At 36.7% G+C, this 23662-nt stretch overlaps 1 long non-coding RNA gene across 1 annotated transcript in view; it reads right to left on the bottom strand.

Annotated features, from left to right (window-relative positions):
- The window catches only part of LOC311436118, a 67375-nt gene that overhangs the window by 4883 nt on the left and 38830 nt on the right, over positions 1-23662 (bottom strand). The window contains exon 3 of the long non-coding RNA XR_014692611.1: positions 14156-14202. This is a non-coding gene — a long non-coding RNA (uncharacterized lncRNA). The remainder of the gene's footprint in view (positions 1-14155; positions 14203-23662) is intronic.

Below are 23662 nucleotides of genomic sequence, written 5' to 3'. Positions count from 1 at the left end.
ATGAAAAGGCTTGTGCTCTAGTGCTTACAAATTGTGATTCAAAGCCAGGATTTAAAGTAGTCTGAGAAATACATAATTTACCATTTGATTAAAACACTTAAATAAGTCCTGAACTGTTAAGAATAATAAGTAGGTTCTCAGCACATGATTTCTAATCCAATTATTTTTAAGAACTCGTAGAAATATAGCTAAGCATTATCACCTTTGCCCCCAGTCATTGCAGTAACACATCAAATGTAACTCGGGCAAACAGTAACTCAGGCAAATAGTATTAGCAATTAAATTATAACTTTCCCAAGAGAATACACTACCATGCATCACTGAATAAAGCGATATCCAAAAAATAAATTTCATAACCATCTCACCAGGTAGACACTTTAGAATAAGGTGTTACACGTAGAGATAAATGTGATAATATAGGACTCAAATATTTGAAACTCATTGAATACAAAATACACTATGGCTTCTAACAGTGCCCGTTGAACTGTGCCACCTGAAATAATGTTTTATAAATTTTCAATGTTTTACAAACATTAAAAAATTTTAGCCTCAATCTGTCAGATTTCATTTTCTTTTGCCCAATGGGTCTCACTTTTCACCTTTATGGTTACTGTTTTAGAGTGGTGCTAAGCTGATTCTAATACAAACCATCCTAGCAGATTCTCATTTACATATTTTGGTTAATTTACCTATTTTTAGCTCAAGGAAATGCTTTTTGTTAAATTGAGACATTCACACACTGAATGTCAGAGCTGGCATGGAAGAAGACCGGCCTGGCTCAACAGAGAGTTGCAGCTTGAGCTTAAAAGAAAAACGAGGGTTTATAATCTTTGGAAAAAAGGGCAGGCCACTGAGGAGGACTATAAGGATGTTACGAGGCTGTGCAGGGACAAAATTAGAAGGGCCAAAGCTCATCTGGAGCTCAATCTGGCTACTGCCATTAAAGATAACAAAAAATGTTTTTATAAATACATCAACACAAAAAGGAGGACTAAGGAGAATCTCTATCCTTTACTGGATGCGGGGGGAAACCTTGTTACAAAAGATGAGAAAAAGGTGGAGGTGCTTAATGCCTTCTTCGCCTTAGTCTTTAGCGGCAAAACCAGTTGTTCTCTGGATACTCAGTACCCTGAGCTGGCGGAAGGGGATGAGGAGCAGAATCCACAAAGCAGAATCTCACTATCCACGAAGAAATGCTTGGCAACCTGCTACGGCACTTGGATGTGCACAATTCGATGGGGCCAGATGGGATCCACCTGAGGATACTGAGAGAACTGGCAGAGGAGCTGGCCAAGCCGCTTACCATCATTTATCAACAGTCCTGGCTATTGGGGGAGGTCCCAGTTGACTGGCAGCTAGCAAACGTGACACCCATCTACAAGAAGGGCTGGAGGGCAGACCCAGGGAACTATAGGCCTGTCAGTTTGACCTCAGTGCCAGGGAAGCTCATGGAGCAGATTCTCTTGAGAGTCATCACACAGCACTTGCAGGGCAAGCAGGCGATCAGGCCCAGTCAGCATGGGTTTATGAAAGGCAGGTCGTTCTTAACGAACCCGATCTCCTTCTATGACAAAGTGACGCACTGGGTGGATGAGGGAAAGGCTGTGGATGTGGTCTACCTTGACTTCAGCAAGGCTTTTGATACTGTTTCCCACAGCATTCTCCTCAAGAAACTGGCTGCTCTTGGCTTGGACTGGCATACGCTTCGTTGGGTTAGAAACTGGCTGGATAGCCGGGCCCAAAGAGTCATGGTGAATGGAGTCAAATCCAGTTGGAGGCCATTTACTAGTGGCATTCTCCAGGGCTCGGTGCTGGGGCCAGTCCTCTTTAATATCTTCATCGATGATCTGGATGAGGGCATTGAGTGCACCCTCAGTAAGTTTGCAGATGACACCAAGTTAGGTGCATGTGTCGATCTGCTAGAGGGCAGGAAGGCTCTGCAGGAGGATCTGGATAGGCTGCACCGATGGGCTGAGGTCAACTGCATGAAGTTCAACAAGGCCAAGTGCCGGGTCCTGCACCTGGGGTGCAATAACCCCAAGCAGAGCTACAGGCTGGGAGATGAGTGGATGGAAAGCTGCCTGGCAGAGAAGGACCTGGGAGTGATGGTGGATAGTCGGCTGAATATGAGCCAGCAGTGTGTTCAGGTGGCCAAGAAGGCCAACAGCATCCTGACTTGTATCAGAAGCAGTGTGGCCATCAGGGCTAGGGAAGTGATCGTCCCCCTGTACTTGGCTCTGGTGAGGCCGCACCTCGAGTACTGTGTTCAGTTTTGGGCCCCTCGCTACAAGAAGGACATCGAGGTGCTCGAGCAAGTCCAGAGAAGGGCGACAAAGCTGGTGAGGGGCCTGGAGAACAAGTCCTACGAGGAGCAGCTGAGGGAGCTGGGCTTGTTCAGCCTGGAGAAGAGGAGGCTCAGGGGCGACCTTATTGCTCTCTACAGGTACCTCAAGGGAGGCTATAGCGAGGTGGGGGTTGGTCTGTTCTCCCACATGCCTGGTGACAGGACGAGGAGGAGTGGGCTTACATTGCACCAGGGGAGTTTTAGGTTGGGTGTTAGGAAGAACTTCTTTACCAAAAGGGTTGTTAGACATTGGAAGAGGCTGCCCAGGGAAGTGGTGGAGTCACCATCCCTGGAGGTCTTTAAAAGACATTTAGATGTAGAGCTTAGGGATATGGTTTAGTGGAGGACTGTTAGTGTTAGGTCGGAGGTTGGACTCGATGATCTCGAGGTGTCTTCCAACCTAGAAATTCTGTGATTCTGTGATTCTGTTATTCTGTAATTTTCACCAAAGGATAAGGAGAAAAGGAATAAAGAGCAATCTTTGATATTCTGAGCAAAATGCATATTCTCAAAAACATGCAAATTTTATCATTCATGTCCAGTGAACTATAGAACAGTTATGTATCAGTTTACAGTAGGTTAAGATCATCTACATCCAACAGGACGGTGATAAAAGATAGAAGAGAATTTGAAGGGAATTATAGACTTTCTCGAGGTTAATTCTGTTTTCCTTAGTGAACCTGATAGTTGCAAAGGGAAATTTTCTTCATGAGACAAGCATTTGAGTATGTTTTCAGAAAGATATTTCTACAAGGAAAGAGTTCTTCTGAAGGCAAGAGTAGAGGCTACACCAATAGAATGACTCACAATTTCAGTTTAAGGTTAAGCTTGCATTGATAGTGTCAGGAATCTCTCTCTCTTTTTTTTTTTTTTTTTTTTTTTTTTTGCACATGGAACAGTAACCTGAAGAGAGAAGACAGATTTAGAAGGAAAGTCAGCTATAGCAGTTAGATGGGGCAGCCCCTCAGTCATAATTAGATCACATCTTGCAGATGGTTTAGTCACAGGTATAACTAATTAGAGACACAGGCCCTTGGAGCAGAAATAGCATATATGCTTGTCTTTGAGGGCAGAAAAGAAGACATCATGTGAAAAATCCCATAAAAAAATGCTATCACTATACCATTTTGATCCATTAAAAAAAAACAAAACAAAACAAAACAAACAAAAAAAACCTTTCACTATCTTTTTACAAACTTTCACTTTTTTTGCTCCTTGACAAATAATACATATGTGGGTATTAGATCCATGTAGAAGAGATCAAAATGTGGCCCATTGTATTGATCCAAACTGACCTGGAAAAGTTGCATGACCTGGATACAGACATGGCTCAACAAGTATTGATGATGACAAAAAAAAAAAAAAAAAAAAAGTTGACTATTCTTTGTATGATTATTAGAAATTACTGCTTTGCAATAATTTAAGAATAAAAGGGTCAGATCAGAGCAAGGACATCATCATTTAAAAATGTAAAGTGATCTTTAATAGAATTAAAAACTGTAATTAAATAAAGTCACTCAGTGATATACACTCTGCCCCTCTGACCGCTTGGAAGTGTACCAAGTTTTGGCTCAATTTGTCAGTTGGAAACTCTGTTATACATTTACTTAGCTTTCATCATTTAGAAAATAAATGTAATGAGTTATAGTAATTCACTAGTGGTTTCAAAACCTAGACTGCTTTCAAAATCTGAACAGAAACTTCTGTGATAGTCTACAAAGATTCCAACTGAACTACTGAATACTGGAAATCTAGCTGTTAACAGTCTTCAGCATGTCATTGAGGTCATCACTTAGGCATTAGTTGGTTCATACAATCATGTCTCAGCATCATTCCCTGTTCTGCTGTTAAAATACACAGATCAGTCGGATCTCCAGAAATCATGCTTAGAGAGCCTAAATTTATTTATTTAGGCTAATCCCCCCAAAAATTCTGTCACTTCCAAGCCTTTATCTGAATTCTCAAGAAGTAGAATTACCTGTAAAATATCCACAAGGAGCATAATGTTTTTAACAGTTCCACCAATTTCGAGTTTGGTGAAAAAGTAGATGACCAGTTTATTCAGGTACCATGAAAGGCCTGTCCTGTCTTCCTTCTAAGGCCATATCAGCTATGAGGCCAGAACACGGCCTATGACTGGAGAGAATTGCTTTCCTCCAAGTCCCCCCAAGTACTCTACTGTTCTAGATATCCATGAGAATTCAAGTTGCCAGTCCCAAAATCTTCCAAGCCAAGTCTTTGTAAAATTCAGATATGTCCAATTTTCAGGTTCTAAAATATGTCTTTTCAGTATCTAGTGCTCTTATACTCTTCAGTATCTATGACTCTTCATCAGGTTACACAAATGCACAAATTCGTATGTGAACAAATGCAGAATTTGACTTTTCCTCAGGTACTAACCAAAAACATTTTTTGATATTTCTTGTTGTTTCAAATTATTAATCCCATCTTCCTAACCCATCATAGATCAATATTACTGGTCAAGATTATGTACATTTCTAATGTACTAAGAAAAAAAAAAAAAAACCTTTCCATCTTACTCAACACACCCCTAGTTGTTCATTCTTTGTAATGCTCCTGTTGTTTCCTGCTGGTATTTCTTCACCCAGACCCCTTTGAGAAAGATAGGCTGGGCCTTACAGTATTTTGCTCATTATCTAGCTATTATAAGCAACCTGTGACAAACTCAAAATTCATCAGGAAAGTTCTAGAAGTGTGAGAAATTACTGATAACATGAGTTTAAACAAAAAGTTCCCATACACTAGACACTTTTAGAGTCAGGAAATTTTAATTTATAATTTTTTGAAATCCCAAGGTTTTTACAATATGTGCTGATTGGGGCATTTAATCAGATCAGAGTGACAACCTGTTTCTCTGTTGTCTCTTCCCCATTTCATAGGTAAATAGTTCAGGGACTCTTCACCATATTCAATTCTGGCTTTTTTGTGCATGATGTGACACAATTTCCTTTTCTCTCCCTTCCTGTCATTTCCATCTTCCTTAATGTAACCATTCACCAAGCAACTACTCAACACTTTTTTGAGCATGAATGTTGCCTCTTTGTATTCCTTTAGAATGTGATCCTTCCTTGTGGCATAGCATCTGAATCCTATTTCAAGTACGAAATTATTACTTTCCTCATAGGGTTATTCTACAACAATTATCACTGTCACATCCACCTTCTACAAATACTTATCATTTTTATTACAATTGTGGGGAAAGGTTGCATAATTATCCCTTTCTGAGGCATGATGACTAATACGGGTTAGAGCAAGCTCTGTAATAACCACTTCAACGTCATGTGATTTTGAGACATATATCATCTGATCAGATGCAGATGAATTTTCTAGTAAGATACAAAACATGCCTAATATAAATAGATTTTATAACTACTTCACATCCCTGCTCAAAAAATAAAATTAAAAAAAAAAAATGCAGAAACATTTAAAAATTTCCAACATATTTTCTCATTTCTCAGGTAGATGAATCATTACAAATTATTCTTTTCTCACTTTAAACCATCATTTCTTGGTAAAGATGGCCTATGGTACTTCAAACTGAAGTACCTAAAGTAACTAAAGATGGCCTGGGTACTGCAAACTGAAGTACCCCACATAGATGTTTTAAGTCCATTTAACACTGATTAAGTTAAACAACTGAAAATTTCAATGTTAAACCACCTGAATAGATGCTGTTCTCATTATTTCTTTTAACTACTTTATAGAAATAGTGCAGTGAACTGAAAAAATGTGTAGGTGACCCATTTTTTTTCAGTTAGCTGAAGAATGAAAAAGATTTTGAATAAATCCACAGTGATCTAACTAGGCAGAAGACATGAAAATATCAAGAGTATGAGCATTGGATATGAGTCAATGCATATGAACAATCAATAGCAGCTGTTAGAGTTTCCCCCTGAATTTATAGCAAATAAAAATATCAACTCAAAAAACAACAACAAAAAATATTGATAGTCTAGTTAAAAAACGTTGGCCATTCTCTGCAGAGGAAAAAACAACTGCGCCCAGAAATTGTTTCCTAAACCAGTGCATCAGTCATTAAGTTATTTTTCTCATTTCCATAATTCTTTATGCACTTTTAGGAGTGGTAATCTGAATTGGTACTGGCTGATCATGAATAATTTCTAATACCTGATTCCAGACAGGGATTAATTCTATAATCAGGGCAGGTTTTTTGAATTAAAATTCATGAATAGTTCTTTTTGTTGATAAGTTGTTGATTGTTTTTGTTTGGTTGTTTGGTTTTAAAATAAACTAGAATAAAATTAATGGCTGTCTTAATTTACTCATATTCTATTCCTTGGCTTCATTTTCTTATTAAAGGTGTCAACTTCTATTTCAACATTTGTCAGAGAAATAGCAAGTTCTTGGGAAAATATATGTAAATCTTTATATATTCCAGGCTGATGGAGCACCAGCAAAATGAAAAGTTGTAGAGACAATGCTGTTCCCAGCCTTCTGGTGCTTCATCAGATGTGCCACTTAATAAATTAAAAATTAAAAATTAAAAAATTAAAAAGTATTTTTGACAAAAATACAGGTCTTCCATATTATTACTTTCATATCAACAAAAGTCACGGTGTTTCTCAAAAAGCGGTGCTCCTTTTGAGTGTGGCTAAAAAGACAGCCACCTTTTCAGTTCACTTTTCGAGCAGAAAGGGCTTAATCATGTTTGTATTAACATTTGACTTCCAGTGCCACGTGCTTTATGTCCTGCATACTAAACACAGTGGTATACATTGTCTTAGCTGATCTGCTGTTACAGAGGAACAGGCAGACCTGTTTCTGCACACCTTTCCTTGCTTCTCTCCCTGTCTGAGGGGTGCACATTGTAATGGGCTGGGCTTAAAAGACCCTCCCTGAACAAGAGGATGATGAATCAGTAAACCAGTTCCACATGCTACACCATATGGAAGAGTCTCCTGCTCCATAGGAGAGTTTCTTGCCTTTTAGTTATTTAAAGAAAACAGAGCCCAGGGTTGCTAGAAAGCTGCAGCAGAGTGGCCGATATGCAGACACCATTGTTGAACTATCATACTCAAATTACTTCCATTACTTCCATTAATTATATATTACTGAATGCAGAATAGAAAACTCCTGAGTTTTTAGCATCTGCATCATTTTCCACACTTGCATAATTTTCCACTTATTTAAGCAGTACTGCTAGAAATCCATTGTAGAGTTGAAGATGAAATGCTTTGCTGATTTTTAAAAGTAGATCCTCTTAATGCTTCATGGTGTTATACATACACACACACACACACACAAATAAAGGTCACAAGCTAAGTATTTTTTTTTTTCTGATGTATGAAAAACTGTTCCATAGCCTTTGTTAAAATTTCATTTGTATAACATTTTGTAATCACCAACTGGACCGAAAACTCCTAGCTCCATTTTGGCCATTTTTGGATATTTTCTGAACCTAAACTCTTCCTGCAGCCACTTAAGTTCAGGGGAAGTTTTGACTGCTCCCTCTGGCCACATCCCAGGAGCTCTGGCTCTCAGAATACACTCCCTCAGAGGACACTCTGTCATTGTGTGATACATACCCAACAAGGCATTCTTCCTACAATACATAGCACAGGTCCACAGTAACTCCTTTATATTTCTAGAGAAATTCAGAGATGAGACTAAGTGAAATCTCTGAGAAATTTCAACGTACGACTGATTCAACATACTATGATAAATTTACTGTTTAATAATTAATAAACCTTAAATCTAAGGTTTATGAGGTATTCCAGAAATGGTAGCTGCAAACTCCATGTCTTGTCATGGATCTTAGCAGTCATATGTTCAAGGCAGTGTATGCCAGCTTCTATTAATAAGCTGTTCACTTAATCTGAAGAAATATAGCATGCTAATACAGAAGTTAAATCTCATGTTTTAAAGATAGTGAACCAAGAGGTAGCCAAGTACCCAGAAGACAAGGTCTGCTACGTTTCTAGACTTGAATCCTCCTCAGAATGTCCTGAACTGAAAACAGTTGCCTTGCGGATCTAGTAAGGATTAAAAAAAAAAAAAAAAAAAAAAAAAAAAAAAAAAGATTTATTAATATTCGTCAATTTTTTTTCATGATGAAATTTCCAAAAAGGCTTCTTAGCATAGTAATGTTGATCTTTTCTATAACTTAAACAAACTAGGAAACAGCTATTACTTTCCATCCTTGTTCTCCTCTTTTGCAGCACATGAAACTTACTTGGAGTTCACTGCCAGCACCATGTTAGATGTACCTGTGCTGAGGGGGAGAGGAACTGCAGAACAGGTCAGCGAAGCTGAGACTGGCAGGAGACCTTTCTGCCCTACACTGCTGTGTCTGAATGCCAGAAGTAAATCTGGGTATACCTTCAGGATTGCTGTGCCTCTACACAGGGATTTCCTTTCACAGGGAAAAAAGAACAGCTGGAAGCATTAAAAATAAGGCAATACATATAAAGTCTTCACCAGCAACCTGGGCTGAAGAACAAAAGAGGGGTATAATTTAACAGATGTGATGTTTTCTCCAGGCAAACGCAGCAGTTCCTTGGTGGACAGGTTTGTGAAGACAGCTTTCCCTCCCTAGTGCCACAAAATCAATGAAAGAATATCAGTATATCAAAGAAAGAACAGCTGAACAGAGTGTTTACTTTAAATCTCTTTCCTAGGTTTAACAACCACATCTTTGCACTGAAGCCTTATGGCACTGAATTTCCTAAACTTTTCTTTTCTTCTTTTTTCTCTCTCTCTCCTTTTTTTTTTTTTCTTTCTCCTTTTAAAGAAAATGAAATGGGCCCTGGAAGGTCTAACAAAAATTTACAATACTGTTTTTAAATTTAACTTTTTAAATTTACAAATTTAAATTTGTAAAAAAATACTGGAACCCAGAAGAAAAGAAAAACAAAAAGTTATATGTCTTCCTTCCTAACTTTTTGGCGGGTGTATATAAACAATTCCATTGAAATGAGTGGGGTGTGCAGTGGCTGACAGAATCAGCATGAGATCTCAGATGTGGTGTAAGACAGCATGCAACACTTTTTGGTGACTTGTAAGGGGGACTGAGTCAGTGAAACTCATGCTTCTCACTGACTGTTTCTTTTATATTCCATCTTTTTTTTTTTTTTTTTTTTTTTTTTTTTTTTTTTTTTCTCACAGCTGAGAAATTTCCCACTACCAGCTCTTCAGTCTCTGACCACTATTTTCTGAAAAGCTCCTTTTTTTCCATCACCCCTACCTACACATCATAAACTACAAATGACTGCATTTCTGTTTCATGATCTTTCTTGTGATTTGTCTTCAAGTGTGTAGACATGTTGCAAGGTTAGGTGAAGGCTGCAAGGAAAGAGATTTGTGTAAAGGGTGACTTTAGCAGTCCTAATAAGCAAAGAAGCTTATCTAAGTGAGAAATCAAGCATAAACAAAATCAGAAATGTTTTTCTTAAGTCTTAGGTATTACTCATTTCAACTGTTATAAATACTGATAAGCAGCTTTCCTAATAAATAACTATCTCATGTGCTCTTTTCTGCCCCCTTCCACCCCCTGTATTTTATTTGTATTGTAGCACTGCTGTGAATTAATGACATTTTTATATTCATGTTTTATTTTTCTCAGAAAGTATCTATAAGCAAAAATAAATAAATAAAATTTAGAAAGATTTTAAAGTCTTCTATTGAGATGTCAAGAATGAAACTTCTGCTTTCAGTCCTACTGTATTAGTCATTCAGATGACATTATAACAAAAGTCTCATTAGGTACATATGACTAGCAAAAAGTAAATCAATATTATATCATGTGGCAAATGGCTAAAGTGAAAATACAATAAACTATTTGCAATTTTTCAATAAACTATATTCCAAAGTTTAAAACTTATTGTAAAATATAAACCTAAATTTGTTTATTTTTTAATTTAACTTCAAGTCTGCACACAGATCAGTTGTTCATGGAACAATCTCCTTTACAAAGACATTCTGCCCAAGTTCCCAGAAAGAGCAGATTTATGTCAAAGGCTTCTAACAGATGATGTCACTGAAGAAACAAATTTAAATTTATCTGAAAATGAAACAATCTTGCAAACATCTTTGCATTTAATCATATAAGTCTTATTCTCTTGCCTATGTTCCAAACACCGATGAGGATCAAGAGCATTATAAGAAACACTTTGCCCCAAAAAAATACTCTGTTAAAAACATGGAAGAAAACCAGATGTTCAAAAAGAACTGGGTAAAGATTTGAGAATAAAAAAGGATGATGAATATGGACCATGAAATAAAGCATTAAGCAATGTGATGAGCATCTGCTGAGTAATAAATCTAGTCTTTGTATGGTTCTCTTCCCAAAGTTAGTTTAACAGGAAACTTTTCCAGCTTGATGAAAGCTGGAAAGCCACGTAAGAAATTATTGGCCATTTTAACAATGATATTTTATCTGTCAGCACAAATAATCACGTTAATAAATATACATTATATATCTATGGAACACAATCACTTTTACCAATTAATGAATAAGCCACAGTTTTTATTTATGTGTAATCCAGATGGGGAGCCATAACTGACTCACCTCATGAGAAAAGTGGAAAGCTAAGGCTAACCATTATGTGTTAGAATTAATGTGTGTGTGGAAGCAACAGCTATAATTTAAGATTATGTACATCCCTTTCCTAAATTCTTTAAGTTTTTAACATTTGAAATTATGATATCAGGATTGGTTTCTGAGGGAAGATAAGTATTTGTTGAGAGAATGAGTAAAAATGGTATCATGCAATCTCCATGTGAAGAGTGAAAAAGAGAAAGAAGATAAGGCTTTGTCTACATGCTGTAGAGACGGTGTTGTGAACTTCTTCCAAAGACATTTGCAACTGAAACAGCTGGGCTGGAGAGCACAAATATGTCATGAAAAGGCTCCTCACTGAGTGCCTATTGCCTTTGAACAGTCTTCTGAACTTTTTATTGGTTTATGCAGAGACAAAACACTTGAAAAACTATATGCCACATGTGCATTCGATACATTTTGTCGCAGTTTTTTACAGCGAGTATTTAATATGTGCAGCTAGGGAAGGGTATATTTGCACCATCTTGGCTTAGGCACAGAAAACTTTATGAATGACAAATGTAACCTGCTCAGCATTTTACAATATGTTTATTTTAGTATAATGCAAAGGATGTTTGGATGGTGAAGAATTAAAATTTGATCATCTCATCTTGGAAAGGAAGCAAAGTCTGGGCTGTTTCTTCCTCAGTTCACTGCATAACTTCTCACAAGGAAAGCAAAGCCATATGGCACATGCTCTTCTAGTTATGTTGTATATTAAGTAGGGAATAGTTAGTACTTTCCTTTTGTTCTTCTTGTTTGTTTTTTTGTTTGTTTTGTTTTGTTTGTTTGTTTTTGTTTTTAATGAAAAGCTATATTCTTCAAGTAACTTGGAAAGTATTTTCAAATAAATGGTGGATTAATTTTAGCTTAAATGCTCTCTTTTTAGTATATTGGCAGCCAAGATTTGCCATGGCAGCCTTTGCTGTATCAAAGTATGGCTTCATCAGGGAGGCCAAGCCAAAATGCCCTAATTGACCTGCCTGATTAGCCAGCTGAACTCTTCACATATGATTTCAGAGTAAGAGAGCAAAACTCCAGCTTGAAAAACTATATAACCCTTCTTTAAGATTCACAGCTGAGAGAAAGTAGTCACAACTACCTTTTGAAATAATGATTATTATCTTGGTGTGTGTTTATCTGTGATCCAGTTTCTGGATTGAATAAGGGGAGGAGGGGGACTTACTTGCCACATTGCTCTGGACAACACCAGTTATATGTGGCAATAGGCTGGTTTGGGAAATTTCAGGTGGATTTCAGGTGGCTATTCCCTTTTGGATCTATTTTCAAGTGTTTGGGCTTTATTTCATTTCTGTCTGCCTAAATGAGTATGAATTCTGTTGCAAAAACAAATCCATGGTCTGTATTTCCATGCTGTTATTTTAAAGCAGTTTTCATCTGCAAATAGCTACACCCTGAAGTGAGTCTGTGAAGGATGATGCCTGAGAAGTGTACACATTCAGCTCCTCTCCTATCATCTGAAATCTTAACACAGGTTTTACTAAATCTTTGCCCTGAGCAAACTCTTCAATTCTTGCCTTTTAATAACAAATCAAAAATTCTAACTTAGTTAAACCAGAATGCATGGCTACACATCACAGAATCACAGAATCACAGAATTTCTAGGTTGGAAGAGACCTCAAGATCATCGAGTCCAACCTCTGACCTAATGCTGGCAGTCCCCACTAAACCATATCCCTAAGCTCTACATCTAAATGTCTTTTGAAGACTTCCAGGGATGGTGACTCCACCACTTCCCTGGGCAGCCTCTTCCAATGCCTAACAACCCTTTCAGTAAAGAAGTTCTTCCTAACATCTAACTTAAAACTCCCCTGGCTCAACTTAAGCCCATTCCCCCTCGTCCTGTCACCAGGCACGTGGGAGAACAGACCAACCCCCACCTCGCTACAGCCTCCCTTGAGGTACCCATAGAGAGCGATAAGGTCGCCCCTGAGCCTCCTTTTCTCCAGGCTGAACAAGCCCAGCTCCCTCAGCCGCTCCTCGTAGGACTTGTTCTCCAGGCCCCTCACCAGCTTTGTCGCCCTTCTCTGGACTCGTTCAAGCACCTCGATGTCCTTCTTGTAGCGAGGGGCCCAAAACTGAACACAGTATTCGAGGTGCGGCCTCACCAGAGCCAAGTACAGGGGGACGATCACCTCCCTAGCCCTGCTGGTCACACTGTTCCTGATACAAGCCAGGATGCCGTTGGCCTTCTTGGCCACCTGAGCACACTGCTGGCTCATATTCAGCTGACTATCCACCATCACTCCCAGGTCCTTCTCTGCCTGGCAGCTCTCCAACCATTCCTGTCCCAGCCTGTAGCTCTGCTTGGGGTTATTGCACCCCAGGTGCAGGACCCAGCACTTGGCCTTGTTGAACATCTTTCACCTTCATCCCTTTGTTCATTCATTATTTAATTTCCCCCTTTCTTATTAATTTTTATCTACACTCTGTAGGTGAATAGACCTGTTTGTTCATCTCCCACTGAACTGTAGATCACCAGCTGTTACATTCCTTGTAACAGTTGCATTGGATTTGGAAAATCATTTTTCGTTATTTCATCTTAGCTTTTGGAAAACATTCACATCATGTAAATGTCTCAGTGTCTTGACAAAAAAAATAATTAATAATTAATAAAATAAAATAAAAATAATAAAAAAATAAATCTCCACAAATAGAAAATTAAGCTACAGTATTGTTCTAGGTCAGGCCTCACATATTTTGTATCAATCAGCAACAACAAAACACAGGTATCGGCTACACTCTGCACAGTACTTGTGGTGCAATACTGATCTTTTTAGCTCTACCAAAATTGATTTTACATTAAAAGGGAGGGAGGAAGATTCAGCATACTCTTGCTAAAAAACACTCAGCTAGAAGTTGTGTAGTATACAGCAGGAATACAAAAAAAAATAAAAAAAAGTAAAATAGAAAAATCTGCTACCACTGGTACATGAAAAAAAAAAAAAAGTTACCCTTTCTTTTATCAGTATTAGTTACTCTTTGCTTTACCAGTACTGGTATGCTGATAACCAAGATTGTTGGTTATCAGGGTTTTATCTTATCTTTGAGCAATACAGGAGTTCCCAGCTCCTGCTAAGAACATCTTTGCAGAGCCAACTCTGCAAGGCAATGCTCCTCATGTCCTCATGAAATTGTACCCAAGTGAGAAAGAAACATGTCTCACTATATGAAGGCCTAACACCACTAAAAAACTATTCATTACACCTTACCCTTTAGGACACAGTGTCATTAGGCTTGAATAGATTCCTCACAGAACCTGCAATGAAATGAAAAAAGGTATTTTGTCAGAAACATTCTCTGAAGGGAAAACTTATCAAAGTACACCATCTGCATAACACAGATATGGATTGTTTTCAGTCCTAGATGAAATCATATGTCCAAATTCATTAGAATGTCCCTTTCTCCCCTTTACTATCTATTCTTCGTATGCTTTATCTATTTCAGCTACAGTAATGACAGCAGAAGTATATTTCTAAAAGATTGAATATTTAAACTTCCATCTTCCTAGAAATGTTTTAGCTCAGTTACAAGCCTGCTGGCACAAATGACAAACTTGCCAAGCTGGAGTTTTCTTTTAAACAAACGGAGTGTTGCAAAGAATGCCCCCTTTAAAAAACAATGATATTTAAATGAAGAAGATCAACATATACATTAATATAGAAGTGTCCCATTGTTCTATATGCAACTACAGCATTATAAAGCACTTCTGCTGTTATGCAATAATAATAATAATAATAATAATAATAATAATAATAATAATAATAATACTCTTACCAGAACAAAAGAAAATCATCTAAGGAGGTTTTACTAAAACAGTGGAGAGGTCATGTGCCAAAAACTCTTTGCTTAAATGTCAATATCTCCAGTTAATTAAGAAAAGTTTTTTAGTGCTATATCCATCATCATTCTACACCAGTAATATGTTCTCCCTTTATACATACTACAATCACCTAAAGGGAGACCTTGTAAACTATTTTGAACCAATTTTCTGTGATACAGTTGACAAAGAAAACAAGTCCCTTCATTCATCTACTCTCCAACAAAAGGTCTTAAATTAAGTAGAAACTCTAAAGCATGATGTACCTCCATGATTTTGAAAGACTTAAAAAAAAAAAAGGCCAGCCAAACAGCCTGAAACACAGCAGCATATGGGCAGAAATGGAGATTCAGTCCATCCTGGAGATTTGTCACAGTTACCTGTAGAACTTTTGTACAAGCAGGATGCAGAGGTCTAAGCAAAGCACCATGCAGTTGCTATTCAAGGCAAATCTATGATGTTGAAGCAAAAGTTTCTGTTTCAGAACTTTTTAGAAAAGATAAAAATGCAGTGAAAATGGCATTTGAATGCAATCTCTTAATTATTTAATTTCCTTCCTCTCCTAAAACCATTTCTGGCCCATCTTTAGGCATCTTAGTCTTTTGTGAGTACTTTCAAGCAAATCTTTTTTTTTTTCTTTTTTTTTTTTTTTTCTTTTTTTCTATGAAGTACTTTACAAGCAAAAACAGAAAAACACATGTTAATGAATATAATCTCTCTCCACATTTCCAAGAAATACTAAATTAAAAAGCTAAAAAAAAACATCTTTATGTGATATTGCTCTTCACAACGTTCACCTGAGTGTCCCATCTCTTTTTAATATTTATTTTTTGAGTTCTATGAAACACATTTTATTGAAGTGATTTTAATTGAAGTTCTTCAAAGCATTGTTACTTCCTAAAAGAATGTAAATACCACATTATTTATAAATAAATTCTATTATCCCTGTTTGACTTCAACAATGTAATCTTGCACAAAGATGGTAAATTGTTTGTGTGGGTATAGGCTGGGTCCATCTTCACTGCATAAAACTCCACAGGAGCTGAAATATTTGGATGTTGGTATCACAATATTTAAGATATTGTATCACAACAGTGCCCATGAAGAGGGGAAATGCTGTCTCTGCAGAGCTGTGCCATCAGGCTCCTCCAGATCTAGGAAGAGGGAGATCTGAAGGGATGCAGAAGGGCTGTGCAAAACAGGGGCTAACTTCCAGGTCCTGTTGAATTTTTAAATCTCCACTTTGACATTAACGGTTCTGAGTCTGTTGTATCTAGGTTAATAACATTGGTTCTTATTGGTTTTGTAAAAAAAAAAAAATATAATAATAAATAATAAGATTTTACATTATTTTTACAATGAAAATAGATTCTTCTCACATGGAGACCTAAAAGATGTGCTTCTATTTATTCTTTCTAGCATAATTATGCAATTTGAAATGTCAGGTGCTATGTGTTAATTCTCAAATGACAGAAACGGAGCAGAGTAGTGGCTTAGGGTAGGCATCATCCACATTCACTAACTCTTTTCTCCCTTAATCTAGAGTTTCATCATAATTTCTGTTAAAGTTTTATACAAATCAAACTAAGGAAAATTAAAGTCTGTGTTGACAAAACCAGAGGAACAAAAACAATGGTGACTTTTAGAGATGGAGCTCTGAATGCACTTTTATAGTATTCATGAATAAACAGAAGAACCATCTTATTGAATATTAATATTCATAAGAGTGGAGCTAAACAACATCAAGTTCTTCCTACTGACTGGTGCCTTCATCTAGAAGATTAATTAAATTATGTTCTGTAAGGGCAGTGATTTCATTTCAGAAGTAATTTGTAAGGGGATAGTCTCTTTATCCAAATGTTATCTTTAAGCAATAAATTCAGTAGCATTACTGCAGGCAGCATTATTCATATTACATTAATGTATTTGAGAGCCCGATAATTCTTAACAAGCTTAATACACAGGCAAATTATTTAAATCAAGATTTTTGTTTAATATTAAAATATGCTGATTTGCATTGGAAAATGAAGCTGGTACAGATCATGAACTAGAAAAAAAAATTATTTCCTCCACTGTTTCAAAATGAGAAAAAAACTGATAAGTAATATTTCATATTAATGTATTAAATTAAATACTTCACATTTCGAGCAAGTTTCTGGACAGTAGTCTTACATCTTCAGGTTGATGGATGAATTGAAGCCAAGTTTCATATTTCCTAAACAAGCACTTGTATCAGCGCTGGCCTTACAGACAAAGTGCAGTGACAGTATCACCTTATTTCTGTTTGGTAAGCAAAAGCCTTTGCTTATGTGATTTAAACAATGAATGTTTCAAACCATTCAGTAACTATTTTTCAACAACTTGAAAAAACAAACAAACAAACAAACAAACAAAAAAACCCTTCATTTATGTTTTTATCAAATGCTTTGTTTTGCACATTCTTATGCCAGATGTTGAACTAATCCTTCCTAACCTCCTCCTCTTCCTTTCCTCCAATTATTCATACAACCCTACTAAGGACAGGGCAACTCTCAGGGTCCAGGAACCACTCTATGCAGAAACCAATCTCCAGATAAGTCAATGCCCCAAATTATTAGGCGATAAATACACATACAAAAAATTTTCATTTCATCCTTACTCTCATTTAATCATTACTCATTACATCATTACTTCATTTCATCTTTACAAGAAACTCTCAAATCCTCTGAAGATGTTCATTACCTGGGAAAATCATTTCTTGTCTTCTACTGGTATAAGTGCATGAATGATACCTTACTGTCCTCCAAAGGTAAGAATTACCTTAGGACAACAACATCTCTGGGGTTCAGACCCTTCAGGAACACTGGAAAGGTAATTTAATATTTCTAATGTGGACAAAATCTTGCAGTGAAGAGTGGAAATTATTTCTATTTTGCTAGATTGACAAATTTACAAACCAAATATTTTTATTTGTTTTATGTCATTTGAAACTCATATAGCTCAAGTAGATCATCTTTCCTCCTGTGAAGATCAAACAGGTATCAACCTGTTTGTTGATTTATCCTATTTAGGACTAAATGGAAACTCAAGTAGTATTTTAGTTTGTGAGGCTGCAGCATCTTTAATCTTTGTATGGTAGGCATGGTAAGACAATAGTATGTTCCATTTCAAGATTAAATACTTCCCAAAATCTTTAAATAACCCAGATACAGATGTATAAATCTAATAATTGCTTCTAGCTTACAATTCTACTCCAATACACAAAGTAATAGCTGATATTTTTCCATCTCTAGAGAGCTTCCAGCTCGGCAGGAAAAGAGCGGAATACTAGTTGGCATTTGCAGTGTGATTTATTTAACCTCAGATTATCCCTCCTGTTCAGACTTCAGGGGAGGATGACCTGCAGAACAAGACTAAACAAGCAAAATTGTCATTTGTGCTATTGAAGTAATATGACCCATAAATATATTTTTGTTCTCTTCTTTATCTCATCTTGGTAAGCAAACCTCTCAAGGAATGCATTTCCTCTTACTAGACATGGTCAGAAAGTAAAATAAAACCTTGACTTCAGCTTTGTATCTCTAGGCCACATAGGAATTAGCCACTATCTTCCACTTTATCTCACTAAAGCAAAATTCTAATTTATTTTGACCCCTGAACACCTCACTTTTTTTTACTTTTTTTTTTTTTTTTTTTTTTTTTTTTTTTTTTTTTTTTTTTTGAGAAAGAGAGAGTATTAAAAAAATATCTCAGTTAGTACAGTGCCCCAGTGTTGGAGAAGCAATGAATTGTTGGTTGGTTTTCTAGAATTCTAGATTTTTTTATTGCTGACTTCATCTGGAATTTTATACAGTAGCAATGATCCACAATGAGAGACAAAGGAAATGAAAAATAGTGCCAGAAATATATAGATATAACAGCGATTATTTTGATTGTAGTATCAGCTTTCAGTATTTAACATTCACCCTACAAAATATTATTTTTTTCAGCACTGTATACAAAGAAAGCTTTTTTATGCTTTTCTTAATCATGATGGCATTAAAGATTACAATACAAAACTACTGTTTTTTCAAGGATTATGTGTTCATTTAAGTTAGTGGGAAAAAAAAAAAGATGGATAGATAAAGCTGAAATTCTACTTAATTCTTGGAAACTCCAGAATTTTCATTTATTTCTGTGACATAATGATTTGTCATTGGTAGCTGAAGTACATTTTTTTTTTAATTTTATTCCAATTTATTTGCAAAACAGTGTATTGGATGCACACCTTGGTTGCATTTTCTAAAAAAATTAAAATGTATTTTAATATATGCTTCACTCATTAAAAAGCAAGCTTTAAGTATGAAAGATGTCCATGAATATATGGACACATTTGTAATCCTTCAAAAACTGTCTATATAGAGAAAAAATATGCTACTTTTGCTTAGTACTTTGCAATTCCCCTGATGTAATTTTAGTGCTTAAAATTATTCTGAACTGATTTCTAGGCTTAAATATTCTTTTCAAGTCAAATCAACACAGCAAAGTTTATTAATATAAATATATCATATTTTTCCTCTGAGAATTTATCTCAGGCTAATGTTGTGTTCTATTATGGATAATTAAAGTGGCTCTAAAATATTATTTATATTAAGGGAAAAGTTAATTTACTATGAATTTTTAACTAAGGGTTGCATTCAGTGTTACTTATATAGATATGCTATTGGCCTGAAAACAAATTTATGTTTAAAAACATCTTCATCTTATTAGAATTCTAAGTCTAATTAAAAAATTACTAACCCAAGACAATAAGCCAAGGTACAAGATTCATTGTGGAACTATGAAATTTGAGAGCTGGAATGTTTTGATGTGCTAGCTTTTTGGCATTGATTTTACTTTATATGCAAGTCATATCTTTATTTCATACTTTCTGTTATATCTTATCATTAATAAAAGCTTACCAGCCCTTTGGAACAATCCAAAACATGAAGAAAGAAAAAAAAAAAGTACAAAAAGTGGAATAATAATAAAAAAAAAAAATTCTACAGTGCATCTTCCATCTTCATCCGAGTCCAAGAATTCCTCCAAGTTTGGTGTCATCGGCAAATTTGCTCAAAACACCTTCTACACCTACATTCAAATCATTTATAAAAACATTGAAGAGGACTGGCCCTAAAATGTGGCCTTGAGGGACCCCACTAGTGGCCATCCGCCAGCCAGATGTGGCCACATTTACCACAACCTTTTGAGCCACAACCCTTTATGTTGTTTAAACCAAATCAGGATTTAAGTTGTTCATTGACTTAGTAATGACTTGTAATTAACCTACATTCAGGATCGATATCAACAATACTACATAGAAACCCAAATTCCAGACGTTTGCAAAAAGCAAACAAACACCATCCTTACCTTCCTGAACCTCACTACAGCTAATCCCACAGCAGTGTAGCCCAGCATCAGCACACGTGTGCCCTGTGCCCTCAGGCTGGTGGGACAGACCTGCACACCCCAGGTACGGGTCCTGACATACTTATAGTGTTCCTTTAGGGCAATGCCTTGTCCAGACCCCACTAAGGTCACAGTATGGGTGGGGTGGCACCTCATGTTGTCACATGGGGTTTGGGTCCCTGCCATTTCTGCTCCAAGGAAATTTGCCCTCTTCTTTCGAAATAATTATCTGAAGTGTAGGGTGGCAAATACATCAGTATCAGAATGAATGGATGCATCTGAATCAATGTAAAATGAAAGTCTTGTTGATTGGGAATGCTACAGATTTCATTTTTATATCTCAACAGAAATAAACCTTGAAGTCCTGTGGCAGCAATGTGCTGAATTACAGACACATTCCTAGTGATGCGGGATTGCAGGAACAACCTGCTCTAGGCATTCTGTGTAGGTCTATGTTGTGGTTTAACCCGGCCGGCAGCTAAACACCACACAGCCATTTGCTCACCCTCCCCCCTCCTTCTCTGGGATGGGGTAGAGAAACGGGAAAGTGAAACCTGTGAGTTGAGATAAAGACAATTTATTAAGACAGGAAAATTATTATTATTAAATAATAATAATAATAATAATAATAATAATAATAATAATAATAAATAATGTACGAAACAAGTGCACAATGCACACTAATAATAATAATGTGTACGAAACAAGTGATGCACAATGCAATTGCTCACCATCCGCTGACCAATGCCCAGCCTATCCCTGAGCAGGCACCCCCCCCATCCCGGATAGCCACTCTTATATATTGTTCAGCATGACCCCAGATGGTATGGAATACCTCTTTGGCCAGTTTGGGTCACCTGTCCTGGGTCTGTCCCCTCCCAGATCCTGTTGCACCCCCAGCCTGCCCGCTGGCAGGACAGAGCTAGAAGCTGAAATGTCCTTGGCTTGGTGTAAGCACTGCTCTGCAACAATTAAAACATCAGCATGTTATCAGCACTCTTCTCATCCTAATCCAAAACATAAGCACCCTACCAGCTACTAGGAGCTCTTAACTCTGTCCTAACTGAAACCAGGACAGTCTATCATGTATGAGGCATTTGTAGTTTTCTGTACACAAATAAATTTCACTGATCTGGTTGCAGTGTCATAATAATTACTGATACAAAAAAAAAAAAATAAAATGTGCACACAGTGTAGTATTGATCAGAAAATCTGTCAAGGGTGACAGAGGAAGAAGAAGAACATAAATCAGAGCCCCTTTAACCTCTGGAAATGCTTTTCACTCTTTCTAAGAAGCTCATTAGATGTAAGAGCACTTGGTCTTTGCCTTAGACAGATTTGGTATTCGTTTACACTGTTCATAACCTGTATGTGTTACATGGGAGATAACACATCTTCAGTATTTGACATTCTTTGTTCTTTTAGCCTGCACAGAAATATGTTTATGCATTTGTATCTTTAGTTGGACTTTTGCATAGCACAGTCAAAGTAAATTTTCCAAAATGTTCAGAACTGGACTGGTCAATCCATTAAATGGCTTTTCTCAATAATCCAAACAAATTTAAACTTCATAAAGTTTTAAAAATAAGTTTTGTAATATTCCATAAATGTATTCTGTCCATTTCCCATTACGGTATTTATTTATTTATTTTTAATCCCTTATAGGCTAGAAGGAAGCCTACTGTTTGAATTTTCTGGATTTGGTGAAGAGCACAGCTGCCAAAGTTCCTTGGAAAGCACAGCACATTTTCAACACATTCAAGATGATCTAAAAGTTGTCAGTTATTGACCACTAATGCTGATAAGTAGAAAAACAGTCTGATTAGCACTTGATACAAAATCATTCCCAACACCCTATCAATTAGTATTTATGCTCCTGTCACTGAGTTCTGCATATATTTTTTTTGACAGGTTGAATATTGAATATGAAAAATCTAATTTTTTACCCATCTTAAAACTTATTAAGAAGACAGATTATCTGTATGCCCCTAATCATTTCTTGACTAGTTTCTCATGAAATCTTGAGACACTTTTAAAAATTATTTTGCATTAAAAAACAAATAATTTTCTAGTAATACTTGGCAATGTCCTCATCAATGTGGCATTTATTTGTATTTTGGAGGAAAAATCTTAAGCACAGCTTAAAAATAAAACAAAAAGATGAGCAAAAAGTGATTGAATGTCACATTCTCTCTTTTATTCCTCAGGAAATCAATTGTATCAGCCTGCACAAGCTTGTGGTGTATTAGCGTGTTTCTCTACAGATTGCAAGATCCTACTTTCCCTTTTCAGAGCAGAACTAGAACTCAGACGATGTTTTGTAAAATCAAAATTCAAGAATAAATTCTGTGCATGACTTCAAATATAATTCATTAAACACAAGGCATATCATACAATACAACGATATCATAGAATCACACAACATTAATGACTTTGGTTCTGAGTTAATAATTCTTAGGTTAATTCAGAAAATTGCCAGTGCCAGAGGATAAGCAAGCAGTGGCCATAGAAGACCACTGAGCCACAGGTATCACTATTTCCACCCCTAAGATGACTGTAGCCCTCTGAATTCAAAGTCTGGAGTCAACATCCAGGTTCACTCCGGTCAACAAGAGGAAGAGATGGAAAAAAAAAAAATCAATGCAAAATGAGCTCTCTGTCTAGTAAACTTCACAAATTCTGACAATAGTGTAAGGAATGTTCCAGAAATTCGTGTCAATAGAGGGCTTGAAGGGTAACCTTGAGTCTCTGATATCTGGGGATAAGAGAAAAAAGGGGTTTCAGAATAACTACTAACTACTGTGACTATTGCATGGGACACTACACAAGTCTCTGATATCTGGCCAAGACGGACAAAGGAGAAGGACAAGGACAAAGCCTGGGAGGAAGACTATGAGACTTCAGCACAAGACACCCCCAGAGGTACCACCGGTACGTATCAGAGGGACAGATATGCATGTGCCCGTGGGAGGGTTTGGATTCCGGGAACTAATTATAATAACCCTACTTTTTCTAGAAGTAGTAATGAATATGTATTAGCCTAGGAGCATAAAAACCAGCCACCTGATGTAACGTGTGTGTGTGTGTTGGAGAAGCCCAGACTCTCCATGCACCCAGTACCATTTACTTGCCTTTTATTGACCCCATAAATAAATCTTATAAAGCTAAGTTGACTCAGAATTTATAACAATAGAAAAACAAACAAAAACAAACAAACAAAACACAACACCTGAAATCCCTCCTGTCTCTGAATACAGGCATATTGATCAGATGCAGTCACCACCATAAAGCATATAAGTAAAGAAGCCTTCAGGTAGAAACACACCTAAAACTTATCTGGAGAAATCCCAGTTCTCTACAACCCCTAAGGATGCCTGAATGCACCAGACCCTGTTCTCACCACTTTGCTGACACTAAGCAGCAAGCACAATTGATTGATCAGAGGAAAAATAAAAAGACTGTGATTGAACTTCCCAAAGGTAAAAGTACTTAT

This window comes from Aythya ferina, assembly GCF_964211825.1.
Source record: "Aythya ferina genome assembly, chromosome: 4".
NCBI lineage: Eukaryota > Metazoa > Chordata > Aves > Anseriformes > Anatidae > Aythya > Aythya ferina.
This window is presented reverse-complemented; position numbering and strand designations above follow the sequence as displayed.